We start from the raw sequence: 13,501 nt of genomic DNA, 5'->3' as shown, positions 1-13,501 counted from the left end.
CTGCTAATTTGCACCCCCCCCACTGTAATTCAAGCCATCCATTTCCGATTGCAGTGTTCTGAGGTGATATTTGGAGCTTATATTTGGTGCTTTTGTTTTTGCTATTTATTTTGCGTTTTTTGTTTTGATGCTTTTTCAGTTAATTTGTTTTTGTGACTGTGTGGATCCCAGTTCAGCTACTGATTGATTGATTGATTGATTGATTGTGTGACTACGGAAATGGATAAAAGCTCCCCATCCAAACAATGACTATCATCAGTGCAGGTAAGGAAAAAATAATAATTTTAATTTTTATCATCTAAAATACTGTTTTATTTATTTTATAGTACTGTACATTGTTTATTGCTTTTATTTTATGGATCAGTGGTCTCGTAAGATAGTAAAATTCATGTTAAATTGCTGTTTTAGGGGTTGTTTTTAAAAGTCTGGAATGGATTAATCTGTTTTGCATTACTTTCCATGGGAAAGTGCACCTTGGTTTTGGAACACTTTGGTTTTGGAACAGATTTCCGGAACGGATTAAGTTTGAGACCCAAGGTACCACTGTATTTGCTTCTTCACCTGGGGAAAGAAAGGGAATTGTGGAAAAAGGAATGTCAAACTGAGAGAGGAAGGGAGAAGCAAACTTCACATTTTAAAAACAGTCCACTGAAGTGGAGAAAAATTGAAGTGGGGTTTATGAACACATGTTTAGAGGTTTAATTGGGTGTTCTGTGTGCTTCCTTTTGCTCATAGAGAGAAGGCAAAATAGAAAGCTAAATAGTAACAATTCAACTGAATCAATTTGCAAGCTCCTAATGTAACATCCCATTACAATGTTGTAATTAGTACCGCAGTTAATCAAGTAGGCAAAGCGAACATGGATCTTCATTTAAGCAAACAAATGCTAGGTTTTTCAAAGTCTGCACTTTTCCCGTTCCTCTTTTCATTATACATTCCAATGCTCATTTCAAGAGGCTTCTTCGCTAACCAAAAAAATGTAGAAAGGTAAGAAAGCAAACCTAGGTAGCCAAGTAACAGCGTACAGTACACAAAAACCCTTTCTCTATGAGAGTGAGGAAATGGTAATTAATAATGTGGCCATAAATAAAGCTGTAGCATGAACTTTACAGGACTCTCCTTTTAGTCATTTTTGGCCACCATTTTCATGATTTATTGTCATATTTTAAAAGTACTGTACACTTTGCCCCAGGCATAACGTATAATCCAGGCCACAAATAGATTTTTCTGAGAGCAGCAGGACAACCACTAGAAGCACTAATCCTGCACATCCTCCCTGTTCCCTGCAACTTGACTGATCTTCCACTTCCTTGGGTGTCACCTGCAGCGACTCCATAGCCTAAGATGAACAACTTCATTAAAGAAAGTTCAAGCACCAACGAGTTAAGAGGACACCATCCTTCTGAGCCTTCCTTATTGTGAGATCAGAGCATTGTGGGAATACACATAACAGGTAACTCACAACTTGTGTATGGGGTACACTTCGAGGATTGCATGTAAAGCCAAGATTGTGTATAGTCAAAACAACCCTGGAACCACTTCCGTGTAAACCTACCTACTTTTCTGAAACTGGCGAGCCAGGTAGGCTTGAGCTGCCACACAAAATGGAGAGATTTTAAGCTCTCTGCCTTTCTTACCAGGCTCTGGGACATCCCCCTGAGATCTCAAGAGAGCCTCCCAGAGCTTGGTAAACAAGGTGGAGAGCTTAAAACCTCTTTCCGCACTGAAAGAGCTTTTAAGCTCTCTGCCTCGCATGCATTTAGTTTGTGCGCCAGCCACCAAGCACATAAATTAAGGTGAGTTTAATTTAAATGCCCCTAAGTTGCAAGTTACCTGCACGCTTATCACCACCTACCAAATGGGACACTATCATTAATGCCAGGTATCAGTACAGCACCGACTCTGTCCATTCAAACAAGCCAGCTTTTTCATTATGTATCCCTGCTTCCTCACAAGTCCGAGCTGAACGTTTTCCTTAAAAATAAGCAATTAATTAAAACTGAAAATTAAGCTGAAGCGTGTCGAATGAGAATTCTCATTACATTGCAAAGAGGTCGTTTTCAGCAGGGATGTGCTAGACCTTACCATGAGGCAATGTAAGGCAGGCAGCCTTAGGAGTCATATCTGCGAGTACCATTAAAGGGCAGCACATCATTGATTAACTGGCTTACAAGCAGAAGCTACAACAAAAAGCTGTGTTCACACCATTTGCCTGAACACGAAAATGCAAAATTCATAGATAGAGGGCACGGCAGTGCAAGCCCTGACTTAAACATCCCAGTTTGCACTCTGCTGCCCGCTTGCCAACCTTTCCCCCATGTTGAGTGGGGAAAGACTGCAGGAGGCTTGGACCCTGCACACAGGCAACCCTGAAAAAGCAGGATCCCCATTTGCATGGAGGGTTCGTACAAGCCCACTACAACATTGTTGTTGTTGTTGTTGTTGTTGTTGTTTAGTCGTGTCCAACTCTTCGTGACCCCATGGACCAGAGCACGCCAGGCACTCCTGTCTTCTACTGCCTCCCGCAGTTTGGTCCAACTCATGCTGGTAGCTTTGAGAACACTATCCAACCATCTCGTCCTCTGTCATCCCCTTCTCCTTGTGCCCTCCATCTTTCCCAGCATCAGGGTCTTTTCCAGGGAGTCTTCTCTTCTCATGAGGTGGCCAAAGTATTGGAGCCTCAGCTTCACAATCTGTCCTTCCAGTGAGCACTCAGGGCTCATTTCCTTAAGAATGGAGAGGTTTGATCTTCTTGCAGTCCATGGGACTCTCAAGAGTCTCCTCCAGCACCATAATTCAAAAGCATCAATTCTTCAGCGATCAGCCTTCTTTATGGTCCAGCTCTCACTTCCATACACCACTACTGGGAAAACCATGGCTTTAACTATACGGACCTTTGTTGGCAAGGTTTTTAAGATGCTGTCTAGGTTTGTCACTGCTTTTCTCCCAAGAAGCAGGCGTCTTTTAATTTTGTGGCTGCTGTCACCCTCTGCAGTGATCATGGAGCCCAAGAAAGTTAAATCTCTCACTGCCTCCATTTCTTCCCCTTCTATTTGCCAGGAGGTGATGGGACCACTACAACATAGGGAAGGTCAAATAATGATCAGGAGGACCCACAACCACAGAGTGTGGTAGTGGGGCTTACAGGCACATTCCTGCCTTCACCCCACCCTCCAGTCCACAAATTTGGCTTCAGGTGTTCAAGCAAGTGCTGCTGTTCAGGATTTCAGCAACTCCATTTCAAAGTCCCTTCCAACAGTCAGTCAGCATTCCACAGTCACGGAGCATGCTCAGTGGGCTGTGAGGGTGGGTCCCTCCTGAGGATTTCCCCCCTAATACTTTTTGTCTTCTTTTTGTATTTCTTCAAACCTTGGGAATCTTCCATGCCTGCAACAGCACTCAAAGCCTTAACTTCTGAAATAGAGAATATTATATATTTATTGGTGGCAGCAGATGGTGGTGGCAGCAGATCTCTTAACAGGAAATTATCTGTATACTCATGAGATTATGATTTCCAGGATTCGCTGAGATAAGCCAAAGCAGTTAAAATAGCAGCTGATTTAAGTTTGCAGTGTAAATCTGTCAATTTTTGGCATTTTCTTTTTGGGAGTGCCTTTATGGTAGCACAATTCATTAGGCATTATGGCAGCTCTTAAGGGACTGAAAGGCAGGCTAAATGTGTGAAAATAAATCAATAAAAGCAAGATATAGGGACTAGCAATGGCTGTGGGAACACAGTCTGTTGCCCCATGACCTACAAAGAGCCTTGTGGCACCTTAAAGACTAAAAATAATAAGATTTATTGTGGAACAAGCTTTTGCAGAACAGAGTTGCTTTTGTCCAATTCTGTACCTGATGATATGGACACACCCATAAAAGTTCATGCCACAATAAATCTGTTAGTTGATAACGTGCCACACAACTCTTTGGTGGGTTGTTGTTTTTACTGACAAGACCTTCCTGCTATGAAATGGCCTCCATTCGCTTCTACAGAATCCTTCCCCTACACGGCCATCTGTCAGAGAGACATCCATTCTGGTAGCAATAATAGTAAGCGAAGATAATAAATATTTTGGTCGGCTCTGAATCTATCTAGTGCAGATCAGTTTCGATGGATGGTTTTTGCTTCTAATCAGGACCGGCCCTGCCATTGGGCAACACAAACAAGAGGCTCAGTTCAGGTGGCAGGTTCAGAGCTACTACCGAAGCAAAGCAAATTCTGTTTTTACGATCACGGGGGATGTTCTGATAAACATGCCAAAATGTCTTGGGCCACCTCTGTTAGCAAACATGTATTGGGGGGGGGGGGTGGGGAACAGGACCTGAAAGGAATAGCAGGGGGTGGTGCTAGCCCAGAGCAAGGAAACAAGGTGTTCCCTTGTACTAACAGTGGGAGCACAGCATGCAGTTTGATGCTCTGTTCCGACTAATGGGAACTCAGCTGAGATTTAAATCCAGATACATACATTTGCTTAAATGGTCCCATCACACATTGCTAAGGTGAATTTGGCAACATTCCTTAAAAAGTAATATCCCAACCCCACAGGCAACTGAAATGCCACAAAGTAGCAAGGAAATTTCCAGGTTCTCCAGCTTTGTCAAAAAATTTTCACATTCTGGGTTGGTTGTGATAAAGGAACTGCTTTACAGTGGATTTCCCCCCAACACACCACTATGGACCAACACGGATGCCTATGCTTTCTCTGGCAGCGATATGTTGGTACAAAAGCTTAGAATATCATAAGAATGCTTTCATGCATTAAAATACATTTACAAATTTCTAATCTAGACATTAATTATATTAATACAGTGGGGGGGCATAACTGCTGAATGGATCATTTTGGCATTTGGTAATAAATACTGCAGTGTCGGAAAGACACACTTTAAAAAAAAGAGTACTGCTGGGGTTGATGACAGTGGTGGAGAACGAAGCCTGCATGCAGGTTTGGCTGAAATCCTATACAAAGAACAAATTCCAAAGTGATCTATTCAGCAATTTAGGTAGCACACCTGTCACTAGATAATAGGTTGCGAAGTCAGCAGAAATCAGATCCATTTGCAACGAACCACCATTTAGTGACAATAGTATCCCAAGAAAACCTGTAATGAAAAAGATATAAAACATAATGATTCGTGATGTCCTTTTGGTTAATTATTCTTTGAAGGACTTCAGCCCACAGAAGTTGCTTAGAATTAATCTACAAGAGAACTGCTTAGACCAACATCAACATGAAATCTGCCTTCATAATCGTGATGACTAAGGAGCTGGTGATTTGAAAACTGATAGCTCTGACCTAGGGCTGTACAATAGTTTATGTTACAAACCTATGTCAGGATGAAGGAGAGAGCAAGAGCTGTATCAGCTTTTCTGTATGCGCTAGTCAGGTGCAGGGCAGGGGAAAAATACAGAATTAAGCTCATCGGAAGGTGCCTCTGCAGTCACAGAAACCAAATTAGCTCACAGACCACCAGTTTCCGCAGTGTGCAAGGAAACTTCCTCATTCGGGTTTCTTCACTAATGGAAATGAGGTAAACAGGTTGGTAAACAGAAGCCCAAACCTTTACCAGAGGAAGGAGCAAAACACCAAACTCTAGACACGCTATCCTTTGTGTTTACCACAGACAAAGCTATTCTATTCTTCTTCATGCAATCCACACAGCACCAGGGCGGGAGAGACCCTGCTTTCATGCTGCCAGTCCCACAACCATCCACAAGCAACCATAAACTTCTACAACAGGGAACTCACGGAAGCTCCTCCCATAATTTGGAAGAACACCACAAAACAATGCAATGCAAAGGTGTGTGGGGAGGGAGAGCTCAGACAAGCTGCATCTGCTGAAATTCCCTCTTCAGCACAGGTGTTAAAGCTGCTGGAGCCAAGCCCTGTTTTACATCTGGCCACTCTACCTGCAGCCCATTTCTGACCCCATCTATTGCCTTTCTGAACCTGGCCTGCCTGCGCCAGGTCCCAGCTGCAGCTGAATAAGGCATTAAGAAGGAACTATATAGCAACACAATCTATTTTATACAGTGCTGGGGTTGGTCATTTTACTGATGTTTCAGTCTGTACAGTATGGCATAGTTCTTCCTTTACAGTTTGCATAAAATTCTAGAATTGGACAGAACCACGAGTCTTCTAGTCCTGAAAAGTGGGAATCTTCAACGCACTGAAGTCCTACTGTCAGAACTCTGTTGGCATTATAGGACATTACTAGTGATTAAGGATGCTATAGGAAAATAAAACGGCGATAGAAGCAATCACCTTCATTCTAGCTTCTCTGAAAGGAATGTAAAACTGAGCCAATATTGATAGTGGATCCATTTTCTGTTGGTATTAGTATTTAGAATCAGATAATAACAGCAGCAGCAGCAGCAGCAGCAGCAGCAGCAAAGAAGTGCCACGTGAATTAACAGACAGGAGTGAAAATGTGATAGCCCAGCAGAAATGAAAAGCAGGATTTCTAACCCAGGGGATTTGATAGGGGTTGCGGGGAGACAATTACTGCTAAAGATTTCACTTTTCCACTTTTTTATACTTCTGCAAATATAAAATGAAGACATCACGACGTGCGATCAAGCCTTGACAATGCTGTTTTCTTAAAATTAAGTAGAAGAATTTTCAGGATGAAGCCAACAATGGCTTCCACCAAATATAACTTTCTATTCAGAATACTATTCGGAGATCATGTCTTAGATCTGTGAACTAGGGCTAGAGTTTGTTGCAATAAAAATAGCTACACACCATACATTTAAAGTGTAACGTTAGGGCTTTTTTTCCAGCCGGAACTCACTCGAACTCAGTTTCGGCTTCTCTCAGGTGACCACCATTGTCATTCTAAGAGAACGAGGGAGGCATTTGTAGTGAGTTTCAGCACCTCTTTCTCTAGAAAAATAGCACACACAGAAGTTTCACTTTGGTTTACTATGGATTAATCAATCTGGAAAACCGAATATCTAAGATTCTGTACTCATAGCTGCTGGTGCAATTTAGGACCACACTCAACCAAAAAGTGCAAACTTAGAGGTGCAAAAAACCTCCACTCTTATTGTGAATGCAAAAGACGGTGAAAAGTGTGTTAACTATATATGTGGTATTTTTTTAATTTTGGTTCCAATTCCCATGTACAAGATACCTGCCCATAGCATCCTTTCTAAATAAACCAATACTATACTTGTGCATTCTGAACTCAAGTTCAAAGTTATCTCATAGGAAATAACTCTGTGATTCCTGGTAATCGGTCCCGAGGCAGAGAGAGCGGGGCAGTTGTCAAGCTGAGCTGAAGCGAGTGTCGTGCTGAGCTTAGCCACTACATTTTTGTACATTTAATGTACTGTATGCAGTGAGCTAAGGTGCCCAAAAGCAACTGTCTGTAGCCTCATTTTCAAGTTTTGAAATGTTGTTGGGATACTTACAAAATGAGCTTTAAAGTATTTTTCTTTTTCAATTTCCACTTCAATGTCATTTGCACTAGATGAAAGTACCGTGCACCTTGGTAACAATGCAAAGTTGCAGGACTACCTGGCAGGGGAGCAACTGGGGCAGTTTTGCTTAACATTTTCATAAAAGGAAAAAAACGGTATTTTACAGTGTAAGATGACACAGAATCTCAACATATAATTGTAACACATTGGGAGCTTTTCCTGACAACGATGAAGTAAATATTTTGCACAGTTGTGTTAAACAGGATATGTGATAGCTTGAGGGTTTTGTGGCTGCTCAAAGGAATGGTGTGCATTTAAGAACAGGAAATATGAATTATTTTTGCTCCTTTGGCCTAACTTAAGCTGGCTGTAAATTGTATCCTTGGGAGGCTAGAAGGGAGGGGATCTGGCTATTTTTTCATGCCTGCTGCCCAGGTGTAAAGAAGTCTAAAGCAATCACAGAAATTTAGGGTGTGCCACGCACCCCACTCACACATGAAAACAAAGGCCACCACATCCAACCACAAATGAATAACCACACCCTAGGCCAACCCCATGGAGGACACAAGGAGAAGGGGATGACAGAGGACGAGAGGGTTGGACAGTGTTCTCGAATCTACAAACATGAGTCTGACTAAACTACAGGAGGCAGTGGAAGACAGGAGTGCCTGGCATGCTCTGGTCCATGGAGTCACAAAGAGTCGGACACGACTAAACGACTAAACAACAACAACAACAGGCCAACCCCAACCTCTCTCGCCACCAAAGGGACACAAGTGAACAGCAAAGAACCTGCACAAGCAACGCTGACACCAAACCCTACATATAGTAAGTAAAACAGAAACATCGCCACCCAACCCCACCCCCACCCATCTTTCCCCCTTTTCTTCCTAATGTCTCAACAAATGAAACTGATTTGTAAAAATGTTACATGGGGGAAAATACGAGAGAGAGACACTTTTGGAAATCAAGAAAATCTTTAATAAAAAATAAATAAAGAAATTTAGGGTGTGAAGGGATCATGAGGATTACCTTGTCCAACCCCCTGCAATGCAGGAATCTTTTGCCCAACGTGGGGCTCGAATCCATGCTCTACTGATCACATTAAGATAAAATTATGACTAGCCCAGACCAAACAGTCCCAGTTACATACAGTTGTACCTCAGAAGTCAAATGGAATCCATTCCGGAAGTCTGTTTGACTTCCGAAACGTTCGGAAACCAAAGCGCGGCTTCTGATTGGCTGCAGAAAGCTCCTGGAGCCTATCAGAAGCCCCCGTCAGACATTCGGCTTCCAAAAGAACATTTGAAAAACCAGAACACTCACTTCCGGTTTTCAATCGTTTGGGAGCCGGAATGTTTTGACTCCCAAGGTGTTCGGGAACTGAGGTACAACTGTCGTTTGTAAGAAGAGAAGGAAGAGGGAAAGCTACAAGGGTGAATTCTGTGACAGAGCAGGTGGCCTGTCCTTGACAGTTCCAACTACTGGGTGAGTGAACCTCACGTAACATTTCCAAGCAAGGTGGCACCGGATATTAATTTTCTGTGGCAACTGCTATAGGGGAAGACGTGGAAGTGGTGTGAGAACAGGCCTTGGGGAGGAATCCTTCCTGAGTGAATAGTGAAGAAGACCAGCAGCAGACCACAACCAGAAGACCTGTGAGACTCAGCTCGGAGAAGCAGAAAGGAAGCTCTGCCCAAAGGAGGTAGGAATTTGGAAGAGGGAATCAGGAGATGCACAACCCAATCTCTATTCCTTTATCCCCTTGCAAAAAAGAATGATCTAAATAATCAGTGTCCTCCAAGAATGCTTTTAGCAGTCCCACCATGACCCTTTCCACCATCTTCCCCCAAAGGGGGTGTTTGCAACTGGTCAATAGTTGTTCCAATCCAAAGGGTTTGCTGGGCTGACTAGTATACAGGGCCCAGCATGGAGCTCAATTGTGTACCCAAAGACAAGTGGGACGTTACACAGGTATATGTGCTCAAAATGTGGATCTGATAGACAAGTGGACAGCTACTGCGCCCCCAACACTTCTCTAGAGGTTTATGGGAAGAGGTTTTCACTGCCCTCTATTTCAGATTGCCAGGGCTTAATTTCAGCCGGAACTTACAGGAACTGAGTTCCAGCACCTTTTTAGCATTAAAGGTAAACGTAAAGGTACCCCTGCCCGTACGGGCCAGTCGTGACCAACTCTGGGGTTGTGTGCTCATCTCGCTTAAGAGGCTGGGAGCCAGCGCTGTCCGAGGACGCTTCCGGGTCACGTGGCCAGCGTGACGAAGCTGCTCTGGCGAGCCAGCACCAGTGCAGCGCACGGAACGCCGTTTACCTTCCCACTATAAAGCGGTACCTATTTATCTACTTGCACTTAGGGGTTTTTTCGAACTGCTAGGTGGGCAGGAGCTGGGTTTGAACGACGGGAGCTCACCCCGCCACGGGGATTCAAACCGCCGACCATACGATCGGCAATCCTAGGCACTGAGGTTTTACCCACAGCGCCACCCGCGGCCCCTAAAGCATTATGCGTCCCCCTAGCATTATGGCACAGCATTTCAGAAGCTGTGGGCATAAGAATAGAAGCACCCCTAAACATTTTGTGAATCTTTGTACTTTTGTCCATTTACTGTATTTATTAATTTTCCTGATTTGAACTACAAAATGACAGTACACCTAAACATTTTTTAGGGGGAGAGCACTGTGCTCCCCTCTAAAAAAACTCAACAACTTTGGCTGGGTGCTCCCCTAAAGAAAGGTCCTTAAAAAGAATTTCCAGCACCTTTTTTTCCTAGAAAAAAATGCCCTGGCTATTGCTCTCACTGCTCTTATTCTCTTGCTCTTGCTGCCCTCTGTATTACTGTAATATTGAAGGATCAACTTTGGGGGGAATTACATGATTTATACTGGGCAAAATCCTTGCCTTTTGAAGTTTTACTCAAGAACAGATGACAGTGCCTTTCTTTTGAATTCAAGCAGAAATCCCAGGCACAATTTCACATATACAAGTCCTATTAAAGTCAAGTAAAATTATCTGCTCCAAACTATGTCCAGAACAGCAGCCTTAAACATACTGAAAAATAATATCAGCAACATATTAAAATCCAAGTGTGTCTCCCTCAAGTTTCAGCATATTTTTATAATTCACACTTTTCCTTGCCTAGCAACAGGAGATGCCAAATGCTTCTACTTGAAAACAAAATATCTGGAGCAGAACCCATGACAGAAAAATATCTGCTCATGTTGTTCTTTTATCATGGAATCTGCAAGTTAAATGAACACACTCTCCATTATATAACTTTTATCTATTCTGGAACGAATGCCACAGAGAAAACATATACAGATACTTGATGTAATATTTAAGGTGCCATCAAACTTGCAGCTCTCCTGTGCAAGCCCTACTCAAATGGATTGTGAGATCTGCAACTGTTCCCGCTTCTCAGTGGATTGTGCCCACTGCTAATAAGAAAATAAAGAAACCATTAATTGCCTTTCCACACAAAACGTTGCACAGTGCAAACTCAAGAGGAGCACAAGATGTCACAACAGATGGCGAGAATATAAGGATCTTCAAGGGGGGAAAAACAGCAGTATTGATTGCTAACATTATTATCTCAGCAGGCTGCTCTTTTCTACAGAGAACTGATGAACAAATGAAAACAGCATTCTGCAAATGAAAAGCAGGAGTGACTGAGAGGCCAAACCTGATGCACTGGAAGTTGTTCCATCTCCAAGTCATCTCTACATGCTGGCGCTGAGATCCAAGTTCATCCAGTCTTTGCTCCTGCTTGAATCTGCTTCAGCAACAACCTCAAGACCCCAACCTACAGGCAAACCGGGAAAACTTTTCAAGTTTGCCTCTGCAAAGTTTTCTATCCAAGATTTATATTGCCCACGTTTGGAAACTGAGCCCTCCAGTTAATTACCATTTCAGAAACAAAAACACGACCAACCTCGTTACCGTTTCCCCATCCCAAGAATTAAATCTTAATAAGCTAGAGGCAATTGGGAGAAACTAACCTAATCAAAAACGGGGGGAAATTCAATTCCGAGGCACCAGTTGCTTGATCGTTTTGCGTTGATAGAACGCTCCAAGGAAATCCTCCATCTATTATTTGCAGTAAACATTACAAAACATTACCACACGTTATGCATGCAGGGTTTCTCTGTCGCTCAAGGGAAATGCCAGGATCCTGAAAACGGCAGGACCTTGGCGATTTCCCAGTGCAAAAGTATGGGAGCCGCGTGGAGATGGGAGAGGGCAAGTCAAAGCTCCGGAGACGAATTCGAATTCGTCTCGCAATTGGAAGTGGCGCTGCAGGAGCGATGGGAAGGGCAGACTGGCACACCGCGAAGTCCATCCATCCGTGCGCGCCTACGAAGCTGCGCTTGGAGAGAACGCCCTCCGCCCTGCCCGCTCCCCCCAAGCGCCAATCAGATGGGTAACCGGGCAGTGCGCGCGTGCAAGGACGGATCCACCGGAGTCGCTGCCTTTACTCACTTGGGAGCGCTCCTGGCGCCGCGTCCGACACCACCGCCGCTACTGCTGGCCGCGGCCCAAAGCAGCCGTACGCGCGCCTCTCACTCTGTCTCTCTCCCTCCCGCTGCCGCCTTTGTTACCGCCCCGAAATCGCGGCATTTAAATGCCTCCCGCCCAGCCGTGGCCGCTGGGCCGCCGCGCACTTCTGCACAAAGGCTTGGCCTCGGCAGCGACGAGCTGCTGCCCGCGGGAACGAAAGCGTGACCCCCATCGCATCAATCAAACGCGAGCCCAGAGAGGGGGAGAGAGGGAGGGAGGGAGGCAGGATTATGCAAAAACAAGAGAGCCCCGAGGGCACAGCCTCGTCCGAGGCAGGCGGGAGGGGATGAATGGGAAGAAAAAAGAGAGAGAACAAACCAGGATCCGCGACGCGCCTCCTTGCGCGGCAGCTCCCTCCGCGCCCCAGTTGCACGCAGGCTTTGTGCCGCGTCTCGGCGCCCCCTGGGAGGAGAGGGCGTGGGGACCACGACCCCCTCGCCCCTGCCGCCCAGCCTCACATCCTCCCGCCCTTGGTTCCCACGCCCTCCCTGCCCAAAGCTTTCACCCCGCTAGCCTCCGGAGCCCGTTCCCACGTGGGGATGGATGGAGTCGCTGGCTTGTCCTACCGAAGGGGGCGCAAAGGCTGCAGCGGAGAGGGAGAGGCTGAGGAAGCGCGCCCCTGTTGCGGGTGGCCGCTTGCTGGGGATGGGTGGCGGGCTCGTGGGAAGGACTTGGAGAGAAGGCGAGGGAGCATTGGCCACCCGGCTCCTTTGGCGCATCGGAGCGCGGACTGGATCCAGCAGAAGCAGCTCTTGTCTCTTCTGGCCGCGCCAAACCGTGGCGCACGCACACGCCGCCGAGGCTGTTGGCGGAAGCGGCTACTGTGGCAGCTGCCCAGCCTTTGTCTGAAATTTCCCGTCAGAAGAGGCCGTAAGATGGTCTGCAAGATGCGGCGACCCCCCAAAGGAAGCTGGGTGGGCGGAGAGGCGCATAGGATCAGAGAAAACAAAGGTTAAGTTGGAGCGCTGGTTTACCCAAAGGGGGGGAAAGAGAGCACCTTTGAGCACATACAAAGTGCACTACCCTCGTGGCATAGCTACACATACGCACTTGTTTAGAATGGGGCTTTCAGGTCCGAGGCTTTTCAGGCAGGCTTAGGCCCCAGCACCTGTCATTTTTGAATAGAAACACTGATGGGAAGCGAGAAGGTGGGGGGATGTCTGCTCCAGTGGCATAGCGTGGGTGGTGCAGGGGGGGCCGGCCGCACCGGGTGCAACATCTGGGGGTTAGGGTTAGGGGGCGCAAATCCACGGGTTAGGGGGCGCAAATTACTTGCCTTGCCCCGGGTGCTGACAACCCACGCTACGCCACTGGTCTGCTCTGAAGGGTCTTGAAGTTCGAAGCAAACCTAATGCAGCTGTTTCCCACAGACTACCCATCCTCTACTACACATACAAGCCAGGACTCAGGAGCATACATAAATCCACAATTCCCTGCAATACCACACAAGCAGTCTCACAGTCCATACTAGTGCAACTAGGACAGGGTCACTTGCCCTGGGGCAG

The 13,501-nt window shown here is 45.6% G+C and overlaps 1 protein-coding gene and 1 long non-coding RNA gene across 7 annotated transcripts in view; one reads left to right on the top strand and one right to left on the bottom strand.

Annotated features, from left to right (window-relative positions):
• ST6GAL1 (ST6 beta-galactoside alpha-2,6-sialyltransferase 1) overlaps positions 1-13,501 on the bottom strand; it is a 108,016-nt gene that overhangs the window by 64,228 nt on the left and 30,287 nt on the right. Inside the window, exon 1 of one of the 6 annotated variants that reach the window (XM_083506517.1) lies at positions 12,563-12,843. The exons of 1 other annotated variant lie outside the window; for it this stretch is intronic. The gene's annotated coding sequence lies outside the window, so the exon portion shown is untranslated. Of the gene's footprint in view, positions 1-11,121; positions 11,320-11,558; positions 12,844-13,501 lie in introns of those variants that run through there. 4 more of the 6 variants (XM_083506511.1, XM_083506512.1, XM_083506516.1 and 1 more) reach the window with 4 other exon arrangements.
• LOC310708386 overlaps positions 1-13,501 on the top strand; it is a 51,500-nt gene that overhangs the window by 19,480 nt on the left and 18,519 nt on the right. The gene's annotated exons all lie outside the window — the stretch shown is intronic.

This window comes from Podarcis liolepis, assembly GCF_965112155.1.
Source record: "Podarcis liolepis genome assembly, chromosome: 5".
NCBI classification, from domain to species: Eukaryota; Metazoa; Chordata; class Lepidosauria; order Squamata; family Lacertidae; genus Podarcis; species Podarcis liolepis.
The sequence above is the reverse complement of the archived record's forward strand: the minus strand, read 5'-3'. Positions and strand labels throughout refer to the sequence as shown.